Source organism: Scyliorhinus canicula, chromosome 15 (genome assembly GCF_902713615.1).
Source record: "Scyliorhinus canicula chromosome 15, sScyCan1.1, whole genome shotgun sequence".
In the NCBI taxonomy this organism is placed as follows: Eukaryota; Metazoa; Chordata; class Chondrichthyes; order Carcharhiniformes; family Scyliorhinidae; genus Scyliorhinus; species Scyliorhinus canicula.
In genome coordinates this window covers 103,825,677-103,851,117 of record NC_052160.1, presented here as the reverse complement: position 1 = coordinate 103,851,117, position 25,441 = coordinate 103,825,677, and the positions used below count along the sequence as shown (strand labels likewise).

Genomic DNA, 25,441 nt, shown 5'->3' with positions numbered 1-25,441 from the left:
ATACTACACCAATGCTATTTTAATAGAAGGGTTCACTTCACCGAACAAGTGCTGGAAAAGCAACTTAATATTTGAAATCTAATACAGTGAAACTTAAATGGAACAATAGTTGCTTGCAGCACAGAAGGAAATAATTTTGTCCATCGTGTCTGTTTTTCAAACTAATTCCACCACTTTACTCTCAAGCTGTACCCTCTGAATCCAAAAGCACTTCAGATATTTGTCAATTTGTTTCTTTAAAAAATGATTTGGTCTTTACCTCAACTATTACCTACAGCAAAGAATCCATTAGCAAACAACCTCCTGTGGAAAGAATTGTCCCCTTGATCAGTCTCCCCTTTTTGTAGAGAACATTCTAAATTAATAACCCTTCAACTTCAAAATCTGGATGTGGAGAATATAATTGTTAATGCGAAAAATTTCAACAATTGTGGCAACGAGGGGCTTTTCACAGTAACTTAATTGAAGCCTACTTGTGACAATAAGCTATTATTATTTTTAAGAAATGCGTGTTTTGCATCAATAAAACAAAACGCACAACAATGTAACAAATGGTAATTAATTACACATACTCTTCCTGGATGTACTGGAAATGTAGTTGGAATTGTATCAGAAGCTTTACATCTATCAAATAGTTGTGAAGGTTTCCAAATGGGAGTGCAGTAGCACAAAATAAGCACAGTCATACCCAACCTACACAAAATGGCTGAAATTTTCCGGCCCTTCCCACCGGCATAATCTTCCAGTCCTGATGATGGAGAACCCCCCCACCCCCCACCTCCTGTGGATTTCCTGGTGGCTGATGTTGCGAGCAATGGAAAAGCTGCTAACATCGGCGGGAACAGAGGACTCCAACTGCCGGCCAATGGCAGGTGTGCTACCGCAAAGCATGCCACATGGGGAGGTGGGGTGGGGGTGGAAAATCCAGTTCAAGGTTTTTTTGGGAAAGCTCAAACAAGAATTGCAAACATCTCCACAACCTCTATTAATGTTATTATGTGCACAGTTGACATGGCTTCTTGAGATGGAGACCCACCCCTCCCACCCATCATCCATCCGTTCCCATTGTCTAGCGCTATTTTTTTTTTATATCTTTAGAATCCCCAATGATTTCTTTTCAAATTAAGGGGCAATTTAGCGTGGCCAATCCACCTAACCAGCACATCTTTGGGTTGTGGAGGTGAAACCCACGCAGACACAGGGAGAATGTGCAAACTCCACATGGACAGTGACCCAGGGCTGGGATTCGAACCCGGGTCCCAGTGCTAACCACTACACCACCGTGCTGCCCGCGTCTAGTACTATTTTAATGCTTTTTACAAACTCAGGTAGCATATCTGAGGCCAGAAATTCCTGATATTGGGATCTGAAATCAGTTGACCATGGGAGCTTAGGAACAGGAGTGGGCAATTAGCTCTTCCAGCCTGCCTGGCAAAAATGTATCAATCTCAGTTTTAAAATTTACAATTGATCTAGAGTCTGATGTGTTATGTACTCTGGGATAACACAGGGTGCAACTCGATGCAGCATTGACCAAAAGATACTCCAGACTTTGAAGTAAGTTCAATGTGATTTATTGAACCCTTAGCACAGTTCTTTATGAGTTCGACTCTCCTGCTAATCTTGCTATAGTAACTCAGTCTAACTAACCAATCTGCTCTAAGCCACATGGTGGGTGTGATGCTTCTGATCTGCCCCTGTCCTTCTCTCTAAGTGTTGCCTGTGGAAAGAGAAAGAGCATGTGTGCCCTGTCCTTTTATATATGTGTTTTGTAATGCCCCCTTCTGGTAATGCCACCTCTCGGTGTCTTGACTGCTGATTGGTTGTGTCCTATTCTATGTGTTCATTAGCTGTATGTCTGCATGTCATGACACCTCCGGTGCTCCCTCTAGTGTTTATTTAGTTGTAGTGTATTTACATTAACCCCTTGTGTATTTACAGTGATGCATATCACCACAAAGTCAATTGCAGTTATCAGAAGAGAGATTGAAAATCGCGCCACCCTCTGCATTTGGAAGTGTTTCCTAATTTCCTGACAACTGTGGCTCTAATTTTTTGACGACACCCATTAATCCTCAATGAGTGGAAATAGTTTTGCCCAATCTACCATAGCTGTTCACCTTAATAGCTTGAAAACTTTGATCATGTCATCCCTTATGATGTTTTAAACGATAAAATATTAAAGCATGCCGCTGTTCAGAGAGACTTGGGTGTGCTAGTGCATGAGTCACAGAAGGTTGGTTTACAAGTGCAACAGGTGATTAAGAAGGCAAATGGAATTTTGTCCTTCATTGCTAGAGGGATGGAGTTTAAGACTAGGGAGGTTATGTTGCAACTGTATAAGGTGTTAGTGCGGCCACACCTGGAGTATTGTGTTCAGTTTTGGTCTCCTTACTTGAGAAAGGACGTACTGGCACTGGAGGGTGTGCAGAGGAGATTCACTAGGTTAATCCCAGAGCTGAAGGGGTTGGATTATGAGGAGAGGTTGAGTAGACTGGGACTGTACTCGTTGGAATTTAGAAGGATGAGGGGGGATCTTATAGAAACATTTAAAATTATGAAGGGAATAGATAGGATAGATGCGGGCAGGTTGTTTCCACTGGCGGGTGACAGCAGAACTAGGGGGCATAGCCTCAAAATAAGGGGAAGTAGATTTAGGACTGAGTTTAGGAGGAACTTCTTCACCCAAAGGGTTGTGAATCTATGGAATTCCTTGCCCAGTGAAGCAGTTGAGGCTCCTTCATTACATGTTTTTAAGGTAAAGATAGATAGTTTTTTGAAGAATAAAGGGATTAAGGGTTATGGTGTTCGGGCCGGAAAGTGGAGCTGAGTCCACAAAAGATCAGCCATGATCTAATAGAATGGCGGAGCAGGCTCGAGGGGCCAGATGGCCTACTCCTGCTCCTAGTTCTTATGTTCTTATACCTCTAAATTCCAGAGAATACTAATTGAGTTTGTTTAACCTCTCCTTGGAGATTAACCCTTGGAGTCATCATTCTAATGAATCTATACTGTGCTCCCTCCACAAGGTCAATATATTCTTCCTAAGGTGCAGTGCCTAGAACTGCTCACAATCCTCCTACTGTTGCCTAAACAGGGGATAGCTGAAACATGCCTTCTGTCTGTATGTTTTATTCTCTTAAACAATAAAGCATGCCATTACCATTTTTAATTATTACCTGTACCTGTTCATGATATTTTCATGATCAATGTATCTGGATTTCCAAGTCTCTATGGATTTCCACTATTTCTAATTTTTCACCATTTAGAAAGAACCTTTCTCAATCCTTTTTATGTCCAAAGTGGATGGTCCCACACTTGCCTCTATGGAATCCAAATTGGCACAGTTTTGTTTATTCACATGATCTATCAAAATTGCCTTGTAATTATACACTTCCTTTTATGCTGCTTACAATACAACCTGCCTTTGCATTATCCACAGATTTGGATATCTGGCATTCTATCCCATCCCATCATCTCAGTCATTAGTAGGTAAAGTGAATGGCCCCTAGATAGGTGTCTGAGTAATGCAACCGTTCATATCCTGGAAATTAGAGCACTGAGTAGAGTAACATTTAGTCACCCTATTCTATGCAGACACGTGGTTCTGTGTTCTAACATATTACACCACCAGTCTGTCAGTTGATTATCCAGGGTGAAGGACAGCAAAATCAAACCAGCATCAGTAATACACTTGGGACTTATAACTATGGTTTTAAGAATTTATGTTTCAAAAATGCAGAAGTTGAGGTGTGCTGAACAAGTTTGATATCCTGCTCACCGTGTCTGTCCCTGAGCAAAAATGGTAAAGGTAACAAAATTAATTTGAATTAGTCCTTTTCCAGTTCCTAATGGGAAGATTACATGTATGCCATAGTATAAACTTCACCACATCTGGAAATATGTTGCTCGGCTCACTTAGAAAGAGTCTATGAATGGTTGTTGTAAGAATAATAAATGGCACAGTGATTCAATAGGTGCGACTGTTTTGGGGTATAGGGGCATCATTTTACATCTTATCTATGCTATAATAGACCACGGAATATTTGACTCTTAACATCAGATTATAAAAGTGGAAAATAATTCCTTTCTCTGCATTTTTCACAGTAACCATCACAAATTCTCATTCTCTATCCTCACTCTAATGGCCACAAAAGCTGACTCACAGATTTGTTTACTGCAGAATCTGTATCATGTGGTGACATTCTAAGACGAGCTGCTGCAATCATCGTTTTGCTGAGGAAGTTGGTGAGGAACGTCCACTGGATGTGTGGAGGCAGATTGTGGCACTAATCAGGGTAGTGCATTGATTCAATGGCAGCAATGCCATGTTGGAGCTCAATGTCCCAGCTAATGCCTTCTCTTAATATCATCCAGCTGATCATATGTTGAGCAGCGGGAAGAATGGCCTGCTAATACTCTTTAAGGGATCATGAACCACTTTCAGGTTGGTTGATCTCTATTGGCTATTTCTATAATTTAAAAAGTATTTGGTAGTTTGATAAAATTGTTCATGGGTCGTAACTTCCTCAAAGTATCAATCAGCGTCAGATTGCCACTCCATGCCCACATACCTGTGCCACAATTCCTCTGTGCCTGTCTCGCCCGGCTCTCAGACTCAAGCCGGCAAGATTCGGAAAATGCAGCTGTCTCCAAAGTCCAGCTTCACAGTCCGACAGAATCAGACTGAAGGAGGATACACCCCTTTTTTTTTCATATCAGCAGCCAAAAAACAGGTAGTTTTAAAAGTCCAGTTAAGTTGACAGGCCAGGGAGAAGCTAAGTGCCTAAGGTAAATGGATAGGATTTGATGGGTAGGGGGATCAGGGGCCAGGGAGTTGGTGGTGGGGGGTGGGGGGTCGGACATCAGGGAGGTTGGTGGGGGTCGGGGGTCGGATCTAATAATAACCTTTATTATTGTCACATGTAGGCTTACATTGACACTGCAATGAAGTTACTGTGAAAATTCCTTAGTCGCCGCACTCCGGCACCTGTTCAGGTACACTGAGCGAGTATTCAGAATGTCCAATTCACCTAACAAGCACGTCTTTTGGGATTTTTGAGAGGAAACCGGAGCACCCAGAGGAAACCCACGCAGACATGGGGAGAACATGCAGACTCCGCACAGACACTGATCCAAGCCGGGAATCAAACCTAGAACCCTGGCACTGATAGTGCTAACCACTGTACTACCGTAATCTCCGGTGAGGGTGATCTGAGTTGGAATGGTGGGATGGTCACCTGCTGGGCTGGGGTCCAGTTAGGTCAGGGAGGGAGGAGGGGTTTGGTGAGATGATAGAGGGGTCTGGTCAGGTCAGGGGGAAGAATGAAGCTCATGGAGGGTTGGGGAAGTCCTGTGCAGGTGGGGGGGGGGGGGGGGGGGGGGGGGGAGAATCCCATGCGGATTCTGGGGGTGGGTGTGGAGCACCTGGAGGAAACCCACGCAGACATGGGGAGAACATGCAGATTCTGCACAGACAGTGACCCAGCAGGGAATCGAACCTGGGACCCTGGCGCTGTGAAGCCACAGTGCTAACACTATGCTACCGTACTGCCCCGTGGGATTTTACTGTGCGAATGCCTATGTGTGTCATTCTGAGAGGGATTCCTGACATTTCTTTGTGGTACTACTTCAATTCAAGCCTGAGGAACAGGGATCTATGGTTTAATATCGACAGGACATCATGTGACACATTCTGAAGCACTTTGTCCTGGCTTTAAGGATTTTGCATAAACCACTTGTTTCAAGCCAAGGCTGGAGGAAATCCATTTCTCATGGGTTACAGAATGGCATGGAAAATAAGCCGAGGTGGCTCAGAACAGGTTAATCTGCTTGCAGCGGGAGGCAGTGAAGGGGGAGCAAAGTGTTGTATATTAGTAAAAGCAAATTACTGTGGATGCTGGAATCTGAAACAAAAACAGAAAATACTGGACGGTCGCAGCAGGTCTGACAGCATCTGCGGAGAAAGAAGGGAGTTAACGTTTCGAGTCTGGATGATTCTTTGTAAAAAAGCTCTTTGCCAAAAGAGCAAGACAATAAATTAACTATCTTTTTAGAGTATAAATAATTTCAGAATCAATGAAACAATACTGTTAAAAATTCAGAGGATGGCTTGGAATCAGGCATTACATATTCCCATTAAATACCACATAGATTTTATGCAGAAATGTGCAAATCTGGTTTAATGACCTTGGGTGGGATTCTCCGACCCCCCGCCGGGTCGGAGAAATGCCGGGGGCCGACGTCAATCCTGCCTCCGCCGTGTCCTGAATTCTCTGACCGGCAAAAAGTCGGCGAGGCGTCAATCCCGCTGCCCGCCTCAGAGAATGGTGGGGGACAGCGGGAGGCTATGGGTCCTGGTGCTGCCCGTATTCTCCCAGCCGGATGGGCCGAAGTCCCGCCGACATGAGCACGGGTCACGTCGGTGTAAATCAAGATAGGTATTTAACGGCGTCAACCAGTGCTGATGGTTGACGCCGTTTAGCGCGGAGGTAGGTCACCGGTGTGAGGGGTGGCTGCAGAAGAAGATAGGGCGTGGCCGCAGTCTGTGGGTGGGGGGAGAGGGGGCAGGGTGGTGGGGGGGTTGGGGGTGTGGCGAGAGCGAGTGCCCGGGGGGGGGGGGGGGTTGGTGAGAGCGAGGAGGAGGGGGAGGGGGAGCACGAAGAGGAGGAGCACGGGGTGGAGGGTGGAGGATGTCGTGGCACCACAGCGACGGAGACGCCCGAGGAGGCCCCGTGTGTACCGGCCCGTTCGTCATACCAGGACCTCACGGACTGTGAATGCAGGAGGAGACTCCGGATGAGGCGTGAAACCGTGGCACACATCTGCCACCTGCTGGCACACCTGGCATCGCGTGGCACTGGGGGAGGACACCCTCTCCCCGTGTCAGTCAAGGTTACTGTGGCCCTGAACTTTTATGTCACGGGGTCATTCCAGGCACCGAGTGGGGACCTGTCCGGCATCTCGCAGACATCGGTGCACCGGTGCATCCGGGCAGTGACGGATGCCCTTTATGCCATTACAGACCACTACATCCGGTTCCCTGTGGACCGGACAAGCCAGGATGCCCGAGCCGTGGGCTTCTCTGCCGTGGCCGGTTTTCTCATGGTCCAGGGCGTGATCGATGGGATGCACGTCACTGTGCAGCCACCTGCAGACAACAGGGCTATGTTCACCAATAGGAAGGGCACGTAGTCCATGAACATACAGGTGGTCTGCGACCACCGCATGATGATCCTGCACATCTGCGCCCGGTACCCGGGCATTGTTCACGGCTCATATGTGTTGTCGCGGTCTTACATCCCTGGAATGTTCGAGGGACGCCACCCCTGGCTGAGGGGTTGGTTGCTGGGCGACAGGGGTTCCCCATTGCGGTCGTGGTTGATGACGCTATACGGAGGCCACAGAGTGACGCGGAGAATCGCTACAACGGTGCCCATGCAGCGACAAGGGGTTTGATTAAGAGGTGCTTTGGGCTGCTGAAGATGCGTTTCAGGTGCCTAGACATCTCCGGGGGGGCCCTCCAGTACCCACCAGATAGAGTCAGCCACATCATTGTAGTGTGCTGTGTCCTGCACAACATCGCCCAGCAGAGGGGCGATGTGCTGCAGGCAGAGGAGGGGGGAGTAGAGGAGCAGGAGGAAGAGGCGCAGACCTCCCCAGATGAGGGAGATGGGGGCAATGGTCAGGGTAGACAGGCTGGACATGGGCGGGTGGTTGCCCACCGTTACCAGCTGGGCCAGCGAGCACGGGACAGGCTGATAGCCGCCTGTTTCACTCACTAGGGAGCATACGAATTGGCGAGTATGGCCACATAGCGCACACCATGGCAACATCCGACCAGCCTCACCCCCTCACCCACCCAGCACCAACACCCTAACCCCTCCCAACCGCCACCAACCACCCCCACCCCACCCGCATGCATACCACCCCTCCATTGCACATCCACCTGCGGCACGACGGTCCGGGCTCACACGGATGCCGGTGGAAGCGTGTCTATTGCAGGCCATGGAGGATGATGACGACCCGCTCTGCGATGAGATCCTGGCTCCACATCGTTGGACAATGTCTGACCCATGGCCATAGTACCACCATCCACCGGGACCATCCCTGCATGCGGCCGTGACACTGCAGCGCACGGTCCCATCCTCTGCCTGGGGGGATGGAGAGGGCGGCCCAGGTGGAGGGGGGGGCATACTCACCTGGGGCCGACGTCAGACTCACCCCTCACACACACACACACACACTGCTGCTCAACATGCATGATACCCCCGCACGCTTCGGACAGAACACAAAGGCAGCTTCTGCAGGTGTGAAAGTGATTTTAATTACAAACTTCCATTACAAAATTCCATACACGTGCCCTAGCCCCTAAACCTTGTCTGTGCCCTTCACCTGTGCCAACTTACTCAGTGCCTAATTGTTTGGCCTTACGGGCCCTTTGACTACGTCTAGGTGGTTCCCCAGACGGTACAGCAGAACTGGAGCTGGACTCCTGTGATTCCTGCCCTGTGACTCGGGATCCCTTTGGCGGCTGTTTCCTGGGGCGGCCTGGCCTAGTTGGGCCAGGCTGCAGCTCGGGCGACTGGGATGGCGAGCTGCCAGCCTGTCCTGCCCGCTGCCCAGCAGATGCACCTGGGTCGGAAGGGGGGGGGGGGGGGGGGGGGGAGAGTCCGAGGTGTTGCGGTGCTCCGGGGCCTCCTCTGCAGGAGGACCCGGGACGGGCCCCAGCTCCTCCTCCTCCCTTGGGGTGCCCGATGGCCCCCGGGCCTGCACATGTGTCGGGGGTGCGAACGGACCGGCCATCCGACGCCCTCCCCCGACACTTGGCGCTGCCAGTCCTGGAGGCCCGTGCTGGTATCGACAAGGGTTTGTATGTTTGCAGCCATGGAGCTCAGGGAGTTGGTCATCCCTGTCTGTGTCTGGGCGACGCCGGCCAGCACCTGGGCAATGGCACCGATGCCCTCAGCCATGGCCTGCTGAGACTGCGCCATGGCCTGCTGAGACTGCGCCATGGCCTGCTGGGACTGCGCCATGGCCTGCTGGGACTGGGCCATGGCCTGCAGAGACTGGGCGTTGCCTGCTGAGACTTCGCCATGGCCTGCTGAGACTGGGCATTGCCTGCTGAGACTGGGCCATGGCCTGCTGAGACTGGGCCATGGCCTGCAGAGACTGGGTCATGGCCTGCAGAGATTGGGCCATGGCCTGCTGAGACTGGGCCATGGCCTGCTGGGACTGCTCCATGGCCTGCTGAGACTGGGCCATGGCATTGAGCGCCTCTGCCATCTTCCACTGGCACTGGCTCACGGCTTCCTGTGAGAGGGAAGCCATGTCCTGGGCCACGGACGCCGCCTGCACAGAAAGCCCCAGGCCTTGCATCCTGCTCCCCACGTCTGACACCGTCGCACCCATTGCCTCCACCGCGGACGCCACCCGTGCGGTTTCGGCCTGTGTGGCACGCATGACCGGCACCAATCCCAGCTCTTGGACGCGGGTGAACTCCTCCACCTGTGTCTGCAGTCGCTGCTCGCCAGCCATCATCCTCTTCCTTCATCCGAGGTTTGGTGGCTGCATCGGGTCTATGGGTGGGTGTGGTAACTCCAGGAACCCGGGTCCCGTCTGGGCGGCAGATGTTCGCTTGCGCCAGGATGCCCTCCGACCTCCCGGCCCCTCAGCTGCTCCTACCTCCACCTGCTGTACCGGTACGGCAGTGTTGTGCGCACCAATGAGGGTACCAGAAGCCTCATCACTAAAGTGCCCAACCGAGGTGATTATCTCTGCGATGGTGGAGGGTGTTGGAGAAAGCAGTGGCGTTGTGTCATGCACATTGTCAGACTCCGAGTCCATGGTCCCCTGGGGTGGCGCCTTGTCTCCACCCGTCCGCTGTGTGTCACTGTCCTGTCGTCCAGTCTCGTGTGTGGCAGTGTCCTGGGTAGAGGTGTCCTGTGTAGGGCTATCCTGGGTAGGGCTATCCTGGGTAGGGCTATCCTGGGTAGGGGTGTCGTGGGTAGGGTTGTCCTGGGACAGTGTGTCCTGGCTCAGCTGCGACGGGGGCCTATGGCTGCTCCCCTCGTCGCTGGGTGTCACACGCCTGCGTCGCCGCACCTTCACGAGACGCGGACGTCATCTCCGTGGTTCTCCAGGTCTCTCCCTCTCCCGTGGCCGCCCTGGGGGGCCTGCGGGCATCGTACGCCAGAGGGGCTGGGTCTCTCCCTCTCTCGTGATCGTCCTGGGGGGCCTGCGGGCATCGCATGCCAGAGGGGCCGGGTCTCTCCCTCTCTCGTGATCGCCCTGGGGGGGGTGCCTATGGGCCTCGCACGCCAGAGGGGCCGGGTCTCTCCCTCTCTCGTGGCCAACCTGGGGCATCCTGCGGGCGGTTGGCATCCACGGGGAGGGGTGCCTCGTCATTTGGTCCTGCAATACACAACACAGCATACATGGTTAGACACACGGGCGGTGATCAGGGGATATGGGGGAGGGGGGATATGGGGAGAGGGGAAATGGGGGTTATGGGGGATATGGGGAGGGGGGATATGGGGAGAGGGGATATGGGGAGAGGGGATATGGGGTAGGGGGGATATGGGGAGAGGGGAAATGGGGGATATGGGGAGAGGGTATATGGGGGATATGGGGAGGGGGATATGGGGAGAGGGGATATGGGGAGAGGGGATATGGGGAGGGGGATATGGGGAGAGGGGATATGGGGAGAGGGGATATGGGGAGAGGGTATATGGGGGATATGGGGAGGGGATATGGGGAGAGGGGATATGGGGAGAGGAGATATGGGGATATGGGGAGAGGGGATATGGGGAGAGGGGATATGGGAGGGGGATATGGGAGAGGGATTATGGGGATATGGGGAGGGGGATATGGGGAGAGGGGGTATGGGGAGAGGGGATATGGAGAGAGGTGATATGGGGAGAGGGGATGTGGGGGATATGGGGAGAGGGGATATGGGGAGGGGGATATGGGGAGAGGGGATATGGGGGATATGGGGATGGGAGATATGGGGTAGGGGGATATGGGGATAGGGGGGATATGGGGAAGGGAGATATGGGGATATGGGGAGGGGGTATATGGGGGAGGGGGAAGGGCCGTGAGTGGCTCACTTTCTGGCGTGCCCCTCGACCTCTGCATCGGCAACCTCCCGGTCCTCAGGTCCGCCTGCCAGTTCCAGGGCCCTTTCTTCATGGACTGTGAGTGGTCTCTCATCAGCTGTGCCCCCTCCAGTCCTCTGACACTCCCTGTTGTTGTGTGCATGCTTCTCCTGTGGGGGGCGGGCGGGTGGGTGGTAGGTGTTAGGCAGGTATATGACTGAACGGCAGCGGTTGCGTGTATATTGGCAGAGGTCGCAACACATTAGGGTTAGGGTTAGGGTAGAGTCAGGGTCAGGGTTAAGGTTAGGATTAGGGTAGAGTCTGGGTCAGGGGTAGGGTCAGGGGTAGGGTCAGGGTCAGAGGTAGGGTCACCCTGGCTGCCCTGACGAGGTCGTTGACCTTCTTGTGGCACTGGGTGCCTGTCCTCGGTGTCACAGCCACAACGCTGACGGCCTTTGCCACCTCCCTCCACAGGCGCCGGCTGAGGCGTGGGGCGACCCTGCGGCCGTGTCCGGGGTACAGGGCCTCCCTCTTCTCTTGAACAGCGTCCAGGAGCGCCTCGATATCGCACTCCTGGAACCTCGGGCTGCACGGCGGACAGCCATGTTTGGAGATCTTCCAGAGGGGGGAGGAGGCCATCTTTTGTGCTGTGACGCCGAGCGGCGTTGATTACACCGCCTGGCGTCAAGGCTGCGTCCACAGCGGGTGACGCTGCCGCGAATGGCGTCACGCCATTGCTAGCCCATTCGGGCCTGGAGAATTCGCGACATTTGTGGGGGCCCGACGCCGGAGTGATCCGTGCCGATTTTGGTGCCAGGCCCCGGCCATCGCGCCGATTATCAGAGAATCCCGCCCCTTGTATTTGGAAATGGTTTACCAAGCAGTGAAAAGAAACTAATTGTTGCAATGAGTCGCAAATAAAGCAAAATATTACACACTGTATTAGTGCAGTTTAAGACCTTACGGCTACATAGTTAGAAATAATGTCAATTAAATGCAAACTTTGATCTCTGCTGTTGAATGAAACAAGCACAGGAGATCTTTGAATTTTGAATGTTTTGGCCTTGTGGCTCTGCAAAGCTGAGACATCATTTGTTGACAAAAAACAAATCCAATAAACAAATCCAATCCAATTAAGGTCAAATCTTAGATCACCATCCACCACCTTATATATTTCTCAATGATGCAAAGTGGTTAAATTGCACTATCTACAGGATGCACTGTCACAATTTGTCAAGTAAGAAGTCTTACAACACTAGGTTAAAGTCCAACAGTTTGTTTCAAATCACTAGCTTTCGGAGCACTGCTCCTTCCTCAGGCTCATTCACCTGAAGAAGGCACTGCGCTCCGAAAGCTAGTGATCTGAAACAAACCTGTTGGACTTTAACCCGGTGTTGTAAGACTTCTTACGGTGCTCACCCCAGTCCAACACCGGCATCTCCACATCACAATTTGTCAAGGCTTTTTCATCAGCGCCTTCCAAAACTACAATCTCTAGCATCTATAGGGATCAAGGTGGCAGGGACCTGCAAGTTCCCTCCAAATCACAACCATCCCGCTTTGAAACTGTCGCTGGGTCACAATTCTAGGGCGCCCTCCCTCACAGCAATGTGGGTGCCGCACAGACTGCCACGGTTCAAGAAGCCACCAGTACTTTCTGAAGGGCAATTAGAGACAGGCAATAAATACTGGGGGCGGGGGGGGGGGGGGGGGGGGGACATGTGGCACCATGAGTAGCAACCTGCCTCTGAGCCAGAAACTCTGGGTTCGAGTCCTGTCCCGTTCCCCCTGCCCCGCCGCACATCTGGATGGTCAAGGATGAGATGTTCATAATGTGTTCAAATAGGTTGAGTATGCCAACCTGCAAATCCTTTCAAACACGCCAATGGTAAGAGCGGGAGAGACTCCTGGTCAATCACACTTGATGTGGAGTGGTGCCCCTCAAGCTGTAGGCCCCTGGTGACTATTCCAGGAATAACTACCGATGGAGACAGACGGAAGTCTGCCTTAGCGCAACGCTAGGAGCGAGAAGAGAATTGGATTGGAATAAATACTAGCCTTGCCAGCAATGCATACTTCCTATCAACAGATAAATGAAAAACATTAACTTAATGAGTATTTAGATGCAATTAGTATGAGTGGGTTAAGGGAGCATTTTATAGAGAGGCCAATAACCATGCAGTAGAAACAACTTCTGACATCACTTAATTTGATGGATTCTGAATGCCTTATAACAAAAATATTTGCATTTATAGTCTTAAAATGTTGTGACCTTGAAAATAATGTAATCAGATTAAAATTTGACCCTTGCACACGCGGGTGACCAAATGCTTGGCTGAAGGGATAGGATTCATGCAGTAGTTTAAAAGAGGAGAGTAATGAGGAGGAGAAATTTGTAAAACCAATATTCTTAAAGTATGGCCCCCAATGTGGAGATGAAGGAATTGGAGAATGTGCAAAGAGGTATCATTAAATATTCAAGATAATGAATTTTGGTGATGCATTTTGGGAGTTCTAATAAGGGTAGAGGATACACAAAAAATGGCAGGTTCCTAGGGAGTATTGTGGAACAAAGGGACCATAGTGTACAAGTTCATGGATCCCTGAAAGTGGCAGCACGGGTAGATAGGGTGGTGAAGAAGGCTTCCAGAATGCTTGTCTTCATTAGCCGGGGCATAGAATATCGGAGCAGGGCAGTCTTGGTTCTACTTGATAAAACATTGGTTCGGCACAGATGAAATATTGTGCGCAGTTCTGGTCACCACCCCACCGGAAGACGTGATTGCACGGGTGAGATGCGCAGAGGAGATTTACCAGGATGTTGCCTGGGATGGAAACTTTCAGCAATGATGAGAGACTGGATAGGCTGGGTTTGTTTTCCCTGGAACAGAGGAGACTGAGGGAGATCTGATAGAGGTACACAACATTATGAGAGGCATAAATAGGATAGATTGTAAGAATCTTTTCCCCATGGCAGAGATGTCTAAGACCAGAGGGTTTAAGGTGAGGAGTAACTGGCTTAGAGGGGATCTGAGGAAACATTTTTTCACCCAGAGGGTGATGGAAATTTGGAACGTGCTGCTGAAGAGAACGGTGGAAGCAGGTACTCTCTCAACATTTAAGAAGCATCTGGACGAGCACTTAAACCGCCAAGGCATGGTAGGCTATGGACCAAGTGCTGGTAAATAGGATGGAGCACGAATATGCAAACATACCAAAGAAGGAAAATGGAAGAAGGAAACATTCTCATCAATCATAACAAATTTCCAACAGTCTCCACATGGAACACGCAAGAGGTCTGAAAAGATCAGAAGAAGAACGGGGAGTGTGCCAAAGTCTGAATATTTGGTCAAAATGCAATCACGCTAACCAGATCCGACAGAAATATCATGAGCAACAAAAGCATCTAACGCAAGTGGATGATCTTCTGGTTTTCTTGTGCTGCATGGGCACTCCCAAGACCATGAAGAAGTGCCACCTGGGAATAGTGAATTGTAGAGCATGTGAACAGCAGCCTGTATGGTAATCAGGCATTTCAAATGTTATCCAAGATTTTGTTTTGTCCTTCAAAACTTGCGGAATTGACAGCCACCCGCCTTCTCCTTCCCAGAAACTGGGATTCGACCTCTTTGACTTTCGGAAAACAATTGCTGACGATGACTCCAGTCACTATGATGACTGAGTTTGTGATAAGGGCGTTACAAAACATATTCTCCACACATGGGTTATCAGACAAAATTGCCTCAGATAACGGGCCACAGTCCGTCAATGAACATTTCAAAAAAATGTACAGATGATTGTGGGATGACCCATGTTACCAGTTCTCCTCTCGACCCACAGGCTAATAGAGAGGCTGAAAGAGCCATGAGAACCATCAAGATGTTGATGCCAAGAATTCTGTTGTGAATTCAACCGTGCTGTACTGTAGCTAATGCTTTTCACCAGCGGGACTGCTCATGCGCCAATGACTGAAGACACAAATCTCTCTGCTGCAACAGAACCTGCAACCCAATGTTGGGGCAGCTGACTGTAAGAGGGTGAGAAACATGGAGACCGGTCTACGTGCAAAGCAGAAGAACTAGTAGAACTTGACTCTGGGGGCGATTCTCCGAGCCCCGCGCCGGGGCCGGAGAATCGGAGGAGCCACGCCACGATGCCACAACGCCCTGACACCGGCGCGCGATTCTCCGAGGTGAGGGGAATTGGCGCCATTTGCGCCAGCGCGGTTGGCACGGCGCTGGCCGCGGGCCACTGGAATCAGTGGGGCCGCCGATTTTCCGGCCCGAATGGGCCGAGCGGCCGCTCCGACATGACAGAGTCCCGCCGGCGCCGTCCACCCCTGGTCGCTGCCAGTGAGAACTCTGCAGGAACGCTCGGGGGCGGCCTTTGGGGTGGCGGAGGGGGGTTCCAACGCAGAGGAGGCCCTCCGGAGTGGCCTGGCCCGCGATCAGGACCCACCGATCGGCGGGCCGGCCACTGTCGGCGGGCCTCCTTTCTTCCGCCGGCAAGCCTGGATCCATGCACCATTTTTGTGCGGGGCGGCCTGGGGGAGGACGGCAACCGCGCATGCGCTAGTTGGCGCCGTCCCAACTGCGCATGCACGGGACCCAAGGCGCCGCATCTTCTACGTGGCGCCGGGTCTCTGACGCCGCGCCGAGGCCCCGCCCCCATAAATCGCGCGACGCCCCTGCTAACCCCACGGAGGGTGGAGAATAGGGGTCTGGGAACGGGCGCCGACGCCGGAGTAAAACACTCCGGTTTTTACTCCGGCGTCAGCACTTAGACTCCCGTTGGGAGAATCCGGTCCTCTGTCTCCCTTAATCCCCAGCCAGAAGGCATGGGTTTGGGGTCACAAATCTGAAGGCATTGTCATAATGAGTGCAACAAGCATGTTCCGACCTTGTTCAAATATGAGCAAGCACCATTAGATGAAGTAGGAAAGCTCTGGGGCAGGATTCTCCGACCCCCGCCGGGTGGGAGAATCGCCGGGGGTCGGTGTGAAACCCACCCCTGCCGACCTCCTAATTCTACCGCCCCCCCAAAAACCGGCCCGGTGTGAGTCGCGCTGCTCGCCTCGTAGAATGGCAGGGTCCAGCGCGACACATTGGGTGCCGGGGCTGCCCGAAATCTCTGGCCCACGATGGGCCGAAGTCCTGCCCGTCTGTTGCCGGTCCCGCCAGTGTAAATTGGAGTAGGTCCCTTACCGGCGGGACCTTGCGGTGCGTGCGGGTTCCGGGGTTCCTGGGGTTTAGCGGGGGGGGGGGGGTCTGGCCCCGGGAGCTGCCCCCACGGTGGCCTGGCCCATGTTCGGGACCCTCTGATCACAGGCAGGCCTGTGCCGTGGGGGCACTCTATCCTTCCGCACCGGAGGCTGTGGCCCTCCACCATTCCCGGTTCGGAAGCGAATCCCGCTGTGCATGCGCGGGGATGATGACAGCATGCGCTGGCTCACCTGTGCATTCGCCAACTCGCGCTGGCCGGCGGAGGCCCTTCGGCGCCGGTTGGCATGGCACCAGGCACCTTTCCCGTCGGAGTGGTTCACGCGACTCCGTCCCGCCGGGACCCCCCCGCCCCGCCGGGTAGGGGTGAATCCTGCCCATCTTATTGGCGCCTACAAGAACAAGTGTTCAATTGCCACACAATTTGAAGCGAAGTACTAAGCGACTTGAGGAATACTGACCCATCGAATGCATTGGTTCAAGACCACCAACGCTGCTCAGCATTTGCAACAACACGATCAGACAGAATTGTGAAGGTACCATAAAGGATTAACCTCTGAACAGTGAACTTTGGGGATGTCAGCGATAGGGTAAATGCAATGTAAATAGTTTAAGAACTAGTTTAACATCACTATTAAAGAAGTTGATAATATACTTGGAGGGAGGTGTAGTATATTGGGTTAATGGTTACGGTCATGAGTTGGTGACGCACATCATGATGCAGCAGTCACATCGGCAGTCATGTGCTAGAGACTCTGTAAATGGAATAGTTTGTCCTGAGACAGATGTGACCTACTGTCATGTGAGAGTACCTTTAAGAAATTGGTGTTTAAGAAATGTACCTTAAAGAAATGGGTGTTTATCAGTGATGTCAAATTGTGGGTGGAGCTGGGCTGTCTGTCAGCTTTTTACTTTCGTTTTAGTCTGTTTGCTGCAGGGTGTGTTTTCATTTTGTTTTCAGAGCTGGATAGCTGCAGTCACAGTGAGAAGAGGTATTAGTCTCTCTCTCTGTAATCTAAAACCCGTAAATTGATCCTGATTTAAAACCAATAACTGCTCGCAGTAGTGACTTTAACCTGATATGCTTCTGTTTAAAGGTTTTCTTTTTAAGTCTTATGGATGTTAAAAGGACAGCTTTTGGATTACTTAGTGTTGTATTCTTTGGGGGTTATATTTGAATTAATTGTTGCTAAGTTGTTCGCTGTATGTTGTAAAAAGGTTAACTTGAATTCATAGAATAAACATTGTTTTGCTTTAAAAAATACTTTTCCATTTCTGCTGTACCACACCTGTAGAGTGGGCCATGTGTTCCCCATACCACAATCTATTAAAAGTTGTGGGTCAGGTGAACTCCATGATACACTTTGGGGTTCTCTAAACCCTGGCCCATAACACTACCTAGTAGCTCATTTGGTATGTGGTGCAAATAAAATCACTTGACGTAATTTTCCTACGTCATGCAACCAACATATGAAACACAAAGGGCTCTCAGCAGGGGGTTATATCCACCCAGAGTGTTTATGGACCAATTTTTCGACTTAAACTTCAGCAAGAGGCAATGGGAGGAATTGTGCCAGTCATGCAGAGGTGGCTTTGATTGGAGGAGTGGGGATATTTTCAAAGTTGAAAATCATGTCAGCTCCCAAACGTGTTCATTCCTCCATGCACTTTTGGCAAAGATAGGTGCAAAAGCAGCAGGATCTATCTGCTTGGCAGTGGGTGTAGCCCGTTAAACCAATTAAGGCCCCACCTGTGGGAAAATTTCAGATGCCAATAACCAGTCTCCCACTGAATTTCAAGGCTGGCAGCAGGCCGGTGAGCCATCGGTGCCTCCTCTAACTGGCTCAGAGGCTGAAAGTCTGCATCTCAGCCATAACCATTCCTCTGCAGGGTAACACCCCCCTCCTCACCCACCTCCACCTCCCCACCTCACACTGAAGTGCTGAGAAGCTGTGGGTTTTCAATGGCACCCACCTCTCCCAGTGAGTCTGCTATCTGTCCAGTGCTGCTATTGGGCCTCCTGATTCAGGAATCTGCCTGCTATCCTTAACTGGATAGCAAATGTGGGGCAGCCTGTTCATTAGCCATCTCCTGTAAGATCATAATATTCTGTGGGTGGCAGACACCAATGGGATTGGGACCCAGAAACGTTCCCAGCCCTCAAATATTTTCTATGTCAGGCAGATTTTTGTATAATGTGTATATCTGTTTTAGTGAGGACGTCTCACGGAAATCTGTCATCTGCAGCACCCACAACTGCAACCTCAACATTTCATTGTGCAAACCAACTGCTTTTTTCTGAAACCTGCCTGATCAAAGTGCTCGACCGAGTCTCCTGCAGGAGAACTCGGATGGAACCTCTTCCTCGGGGCAGCTGGAACCTGGCAATCCTTATTACCTGCCCTGACTGCAGGCCACTCATTCCCAGTCTCTCACCATGTAAAGCCCAGTGTCGGTTCTGAGTGTGAACATGAATGATGGTTTTTCATCGTCGTCGCAGCGGCTTTTCTACTCCTTTGCCTCTCGATCTTCCACTGCTACCTGGCCAGACCACAGTCTCTGGGTATCTGGACTCAGAAAGCCTCGGGGAGGGGGTGGGGGGGGGGGGGGGGGGGGGGGGTTGTCTTGAGGGAAAGCAAAAGCAAGAGGTGCTTCCTCAAACCATCTGTGGCTGGTGCATCGGAAGAGATTATAGGGTGAGGGGGATGTCTGGTGCTAAAAGAGAATTTGGTGTGGGGATGCTGTCACCCTTGACTCCCCCAGCGATGATCGCTCCAATGTTGTCACCCCCATCAGGGTAAAGTTGCTTCCTGCTGCCTTCACTAATGTGCTAACTTGTCCCGCAAAGGAGAGGGAAGTGTGTCAGTGACAGTGGTGCCGTATGGGTTGGATGATGTGCCGGTTATTGTTGAATAACTGGCAGCGTATGCAAGCTGTGAGATACGGGAGCAAATATTGTACCAGTGCTAAATTTACAGGAGTGAGATGAAGATTAGGTATGAACAGTGAGTGAAACTGTATTGGCAGGTGAGTGATGGGAGGACCATGATTTATTGAGCTGTGTCTGGGTCCAGTGGGGCATTTGGTGGAATATGTATTTGAAGATACATTTGCTCATCTTGACCACTCACGTGAGCTCATTGAAATTTTGTCACCCCCTACATCGGGACTTGACCTCTGGTATCGATTACCAGGATTCCACTGCTTTTACAAAATTTGCCCGAAGAGCTTTCTGATTAACAATATTTGATCATGTATTGTTAAATACAGAGATCACTACAAGGTGCAAATTAGGAAATGAATACAAAATGTCCCAATCAAATTGGTTCAAATTTACTGCACTGCAGATCCGAGCCCTGTAGGGATCTGTGTGTCAATCACACCTCTCCTCCTCCTCCATCTCAGCATCCAGCGCAGCAGCAGAGAACCTCTATACCGTTGTGCCGTAATCTTCTTCCTGCTCAGACTCGCTTGCATAAATAGTTTGCGTGCCCATTCCAAGCTGAATGTACCTCCCCTTTAAGAGGTGTGTTATATTATGATATATAATATATCTATTACTCTCTCAATCAAACTGAGTTGTTAAATGATAGCGTAATCTTCCAGTAATGATTGAGTAATTTATTGAGTAATACAAACTAATCTTGTGAGTTCTTTTTACTTAATACTAAACTAGTAAAACAAATAAACAGCTGTAGAATATTAACTATTAAATAAGTTGATATAAAACTCTGATAACTAATAACTTCTTCTCTCTAGCTTTTTCACTTCTGTTCTCTTTGCAATCCTGACACACTCCTCTAAGAAAGAGCGGGAAAACATTTATGTAGGTCCTGATAGTGAGGCCATCTAGTGTTCATTTGCTTAACATAGTCTGATCATGTATTATTAAATACAGAGATCACTACAAGGTGCAAGCTGTCTTTATATAGTACCTGTTTAAGCCCCCCCACCAATGTTAACTCACTTGCTGAGGCATACCCCCACTCAGTAGCGGATTTAGCAGACAGTATGAGGTTGACATGGCCCCTGTACCGGAAGCAAAGGGGTTAATCACGCATTGCAATACCATCCTTGTTTTCAGTGGGCTATTGGATTGTGCCCGGAAAGTTCCTATGGGGAAACTTATTTTTCAGAAGCTTAAACATTCCACAGATTAGGGAATGAATACAAATGTCCCAATCGAATTTACTCAAATTTACTGCACTGCAGATCCGAGCCCTGTAGGGATCTACATTGTATTTCACATTGGGTTAATTCAGATTCCTTCATTCTTACTGTTCAAGGTCAGTGAGAGCTGATAGCTGCTGCTATGCAAAATGCCTTTTATTAGTTCTCCCTCCGTCTTCTGCCTACGGTACCCCACCCACAGCAACTGAAAGCAAATCCTCCTCTTAGATAATCAGCAGTGAGCAGAGGGAAAGGAATTGCAAGAGAATCTGCGGAACATTCTGCTCGCCAGGGCTGGAGGCTCTGAAAATGCAGCAGCACTTTTTTCAACAAAAGAATAATAATTGACTTCTTGACTTTAATCATTTGAGCATTGCACTAGTATCAATATTCTCGCTTCTTTATATATTGCAGTGCCCTAAATGGTTGATACAGACAAGATAATATTCATATTTTGAGTCAATGTTCATCTGGCTATGGTTTATAATAATAACAGAGAACAAAATATTTAGAAATTAAAGACATACTTTTCTCTCTCTTTCTATTTCAATCAGCGATATCATAAAAGACACTGAAAATGGATCTTATAATTTCATATCTCTGCCAGTTCATATTATTCAACATGAAGGTTTACGAAAATGATTTTCATTTCATCTACCTTTTTTTTTCAAAAACCTAGGTCCTATTTTTAATCGAATTTGGTGTCTGATTATTCTTTAAGGGATGAGGATTAATGAATTATGCTAATTTGACCTACTTTTACAAATCTGATTTAGGATTAATTGGAAGTTGGTCTTTTCACTATAAATTAAAAGCCACATTCCTTCTGAAACTTAGAGTGCAAGTGCTTCTACTGTTTGCACAAATCATTAATGAATCATGGTAATTAGACCTAATTTCATATGCAATTAGGCAAATGAGGAAGTAATCCTTTCCAGTAGCTTAAAGAATGTTTGTGAAATTTTAGCTGCTATATATCAAACAAATATATGGATAAAGTCTAACAATTAGACTTAAATTATACATGCAAATTTGGGGGCATTTTCTTGATGGATCTTAAGTCAGACCACCAGTAGCTTTGCTCAGCGAAGAATCCACGGGAATGTGTTATAGGCACAATTCTCCAGCTGGCGCCGCCGGTAGCAGAGTTACAGGTGAGGCGGAGAATCTTGCATTAGTGAAGAAAACGGGAGCGGGATTGCCGCTGATCTGTTTCCAAAGATCTGCACCACCCCACCCGGTGTCGGGATCGAGGTCCATGCCCTGCATCAGCGGGAGGATTCAAATAGGTCACAAAGACTCATTTGCACCCACTGAGGGGACTGGACACCATATTCTCAAGAAGCCCCCAGAAAAGAGTCCCCTGTCAGGAAGCTAGAGGGCAGTCCAGACAGGCAAGAGAAAAAAATGACGGTTGTAGCACTCACCTGGGCAATACACCTGCTGGCCCAGACATAGGAAGCACACATGATGGCGATTCCTGCAAAGTGAAAAGCAGTCAGCTGTATTTAAACCATTCAGATCCATGAGCTGCAAGCCATTATTTCATTTTCATTACTAGGCTTTGATTGACAGCTTCCACACACACACACACACACACACACACACATACACACAACAGTTATCTTTGCTCCATTCAGCTTCCTTCATGCATGAGTAACTCTGAAGTGCTTTAATCACAATATTTATCAACATCAACCACTTCAAACAGAGTTAGGTACTGTCAATTTCCAGCTGGATTCTCTGTTATCGGGATCCTCCATTTAACCGGCAGCGCATTCACACTCACTGATTTCCTGATGGCGTGGGGGTGCCCACAATGGACAGTGCCTGCTCCACCATTCAATAAGAACATGGCTGATCTTTTGTGGACTCAGCTCCACTTTCCCGCCCGAACACCATAACCCTTTATTCCTTTATTCTTCAAAAAACTATCTATCTTTTCCTTGAAAGCATTCAATGAAGGAGCCTCAACTGCTTCACTGGACAAGGAATTCCATAGATTCACAACCCTTTGGGTGAAGAAGTTCCTCTTGAGCTCAGTCCTAAATCTATTTCTCCTTAGTTGAGGCTATGACCCCTAGTTCTGCTTTCACTCGCCAGTGGAAACAGCCTCTCCGCATCTATCCTATCTATTCCCTTCATAATTTTATATGTTTCTATAAGATCCCTCCGCATCCTTCTAAATTCCAACGAGTATAGTCCCAGTCTACTCAACCTCTCCTCGTAATCCAACTGCCTCAGCTCTGGGATTAATCTAGTGAAACTCCCCTGCACACCCTCCAGTGCCAGTACGTCTTTTCTCAGGTAAGGAGACCAAAACTGAAAACAATACTTCAGGTGTGGCCTCACTAACACCATATGCAGTTGCAGCATAACCTCCCTAGTCTTAAACTCCATCCCTCTAGCAATGAAGGACAAAACTCCATTCGCCTTCTTAATCATCTGCTGCACCTGTAAACCACCTTTTTGTGACTCATGCACTAGCACACCCAGGTCCCTCTGTACAGCAGCATGTTTTAATATTTTATCATTTAAATAATAATCCCTTTTGCTGTTATTCCTACCAAAATGGATAACCTCACATTTGTCAACATTGTATTCCATCTGCCAGACCCTAGCCCATTCACTTAAACTATCCAAATCCCTCTGAAGATTTACAGTATCCTCTGCACATTTTGCTTTACCATTCATCTTAGTGTCGTCTGCAAACTTGGACACATTTCATATGCTCCCCAACTCCAAATCATCTGTGTAAATTGTGAACAATTGTGGGCCCAACACTGATCCCTTACTACTGATTTCCAACCAGAGAAACACCCATTAATCCCCACTCTTTGCTTTCAATTAATTAACCAATCCTCTATCCATGCCAGTACTTTACCTTTAATGCCACACATCTTTATCTTATGCAGCAACCTTTTGTGTAGCACCTTGTCAAAAGCTTTCTGGAATTCCAGATATACCACATCCATTGGCCCCCTGTTATCTACCGCACTGTAATGTCCTCGAAAAATTCCACTAAATTAGTTAGGCACGACCTGCCCTTTATGAACCCTTGCTGCGTCTGTCCATTGGGACAATTTCCATGCAGATGACTCGCTATTTCTTCCTTGATGATAGATTCCAGCATCTTCCCTACTACCGAAGTTGAGCTAACTGGCTTATAATTACCCACTTTCTGCCTACCTCCTTTTTTCAACAGTCATGTCACATTTGCTATTTTCCAATCCGCTGGGACCATCCCAGAGTCCAGTGAATTTTGGTAAATTATTACAAGTGCATTTGCAATTTCCCTAGCCATTTCTTTTGGTACCCAGGGATAAATCCATCAGGACCAGGAGGCTTGTCTACCTTTAGCCCCATTAGCTTGCCCAGCACTGCCTCCTTAGTGATAACAATCATCTCAAGGTCCTCACCTGCCATAGCCTTATTTCCATCAGTCACAGGCATGGTATTTATTTCTTCTACTGTGAAGACCAGGCCAAAAAACCTGTTCAGTTCCTCAGCTATTTCCTCATCTTCCATTATTAAATCTCCCTTCTCATCCTCAAAAGGGCCAATATTTAGCTTAGTCACTCTTTTTTGTTTTATATATTTGTAGAAACTTTTACCATCTGTTTTTATATTCTGAGCAAGTTTACTCTCATAATCTATTTTACTCTTCTTTATTGCTTTTTTAGTAGATTTCTGTTGCCCCTAAAGATTTCCCAACCCTTTAGTCTCCCACTAATCTTCGCCACTTTGTATGCTTTTTCCTTCAATTTGATACTCTCCCTTATTTCCTTAGATATCCACAGTCGATTTTCTCTCTTTCTACAGTCCTTCCTTCTTGTTGGTATAAACGTTTGCTGAGCACTGTGGAAAATCACTTGGAAGGTTCTCCACTGCTCCTCAACTGTTTCACCTTAAAGTCTTTGCTCCCAGTCTACCTGAGACAGCTCTTCTCTCATCAAATTGTAATCTCCTTTATTTAAGCACAAAACACTAGTGTTTGATTTTACCTTCTCACTCTCCATCTGTATTTTAAATTCCACTATATTATGATCACTCCTTCCGAGAGGATCCCTAACTATGAGATCATTAATCAATCCTGTCTCAGTACACAGGACCAGATCTAGGATCGCTTGTTCCCACGTAGGTTCCATTACATACTGTTCTAGGAAACTAGCGTGGAAACATTCTATAAACTCCTCCTCAAGGCTGCCTTGACCGACCTGGTTAAACCAATTGACATGTAGATTAAAATCCCCCATGATAACTGCTAACTTTTAAAAAATCTAACTTTTCTAATCTAGCTGCTTCTTATTTGTAGAAATAAACCCCTGGTACCATGTGGTGTTCTTTGTGTTGCTAAATTCAGGATGGTTGGCATTGTGTTCCCATACCAGCCTCCCTGAACAGGGGCCAGAATTTGGAGACTAGGGGCTTTTCACAGTAACTTTATTTGAAGCCTGCCTGTGACAATAAGCAATTTTCATTCAAAAACACAAAATATTTTAAACGTGAACAAAGCTATAAATGTACTAACACTACTAATGTGGATTCAACACTCCTATATAACATACAGTTGATAATTAACATATAATCTGCACATGTACTACTAATCTCTACACTATAATAAACTCTGATCTGCTCTCACTCACACTACCTTTCCTTCAGTCTGTACTCTAGTTTTTTCCTTAACCTCTCTTCCCCACAAGGCTGAGCATCAATGTCTTATATACTTGTAACTTTAGCTCCCTCTCGTGGCTGATCTAGACATTTTATTAGCCCTTGCAGTTCTTACATGCATGATAATACCCCACATTCAAATTAAGATATTGAGCACAGCATAATAAATGTTGCCTTCCATTTTGTAAAGTCTACAGCTGAAGAAGTAAACTGTTTTTCAATGAATTGTTTAAAAGGTCCAAGTCATTTACAGGTATTGGGGAATAGATTATTGGGATATGA

General features: G+C 48.6%; 1 protein-coding gene across 4 annotated transcripts in view; it reads left to right on the top strand.

The window, feature by feature from the left end:
* Nucleotides 1-25,441, top strand: part of LOC119978275 (synaptotagmin-B) — an 835,178-nt gene that overhangs the window by 335,953 nt on the left and 473,784 nt on the right. The window lies entirely within an intron of this gene.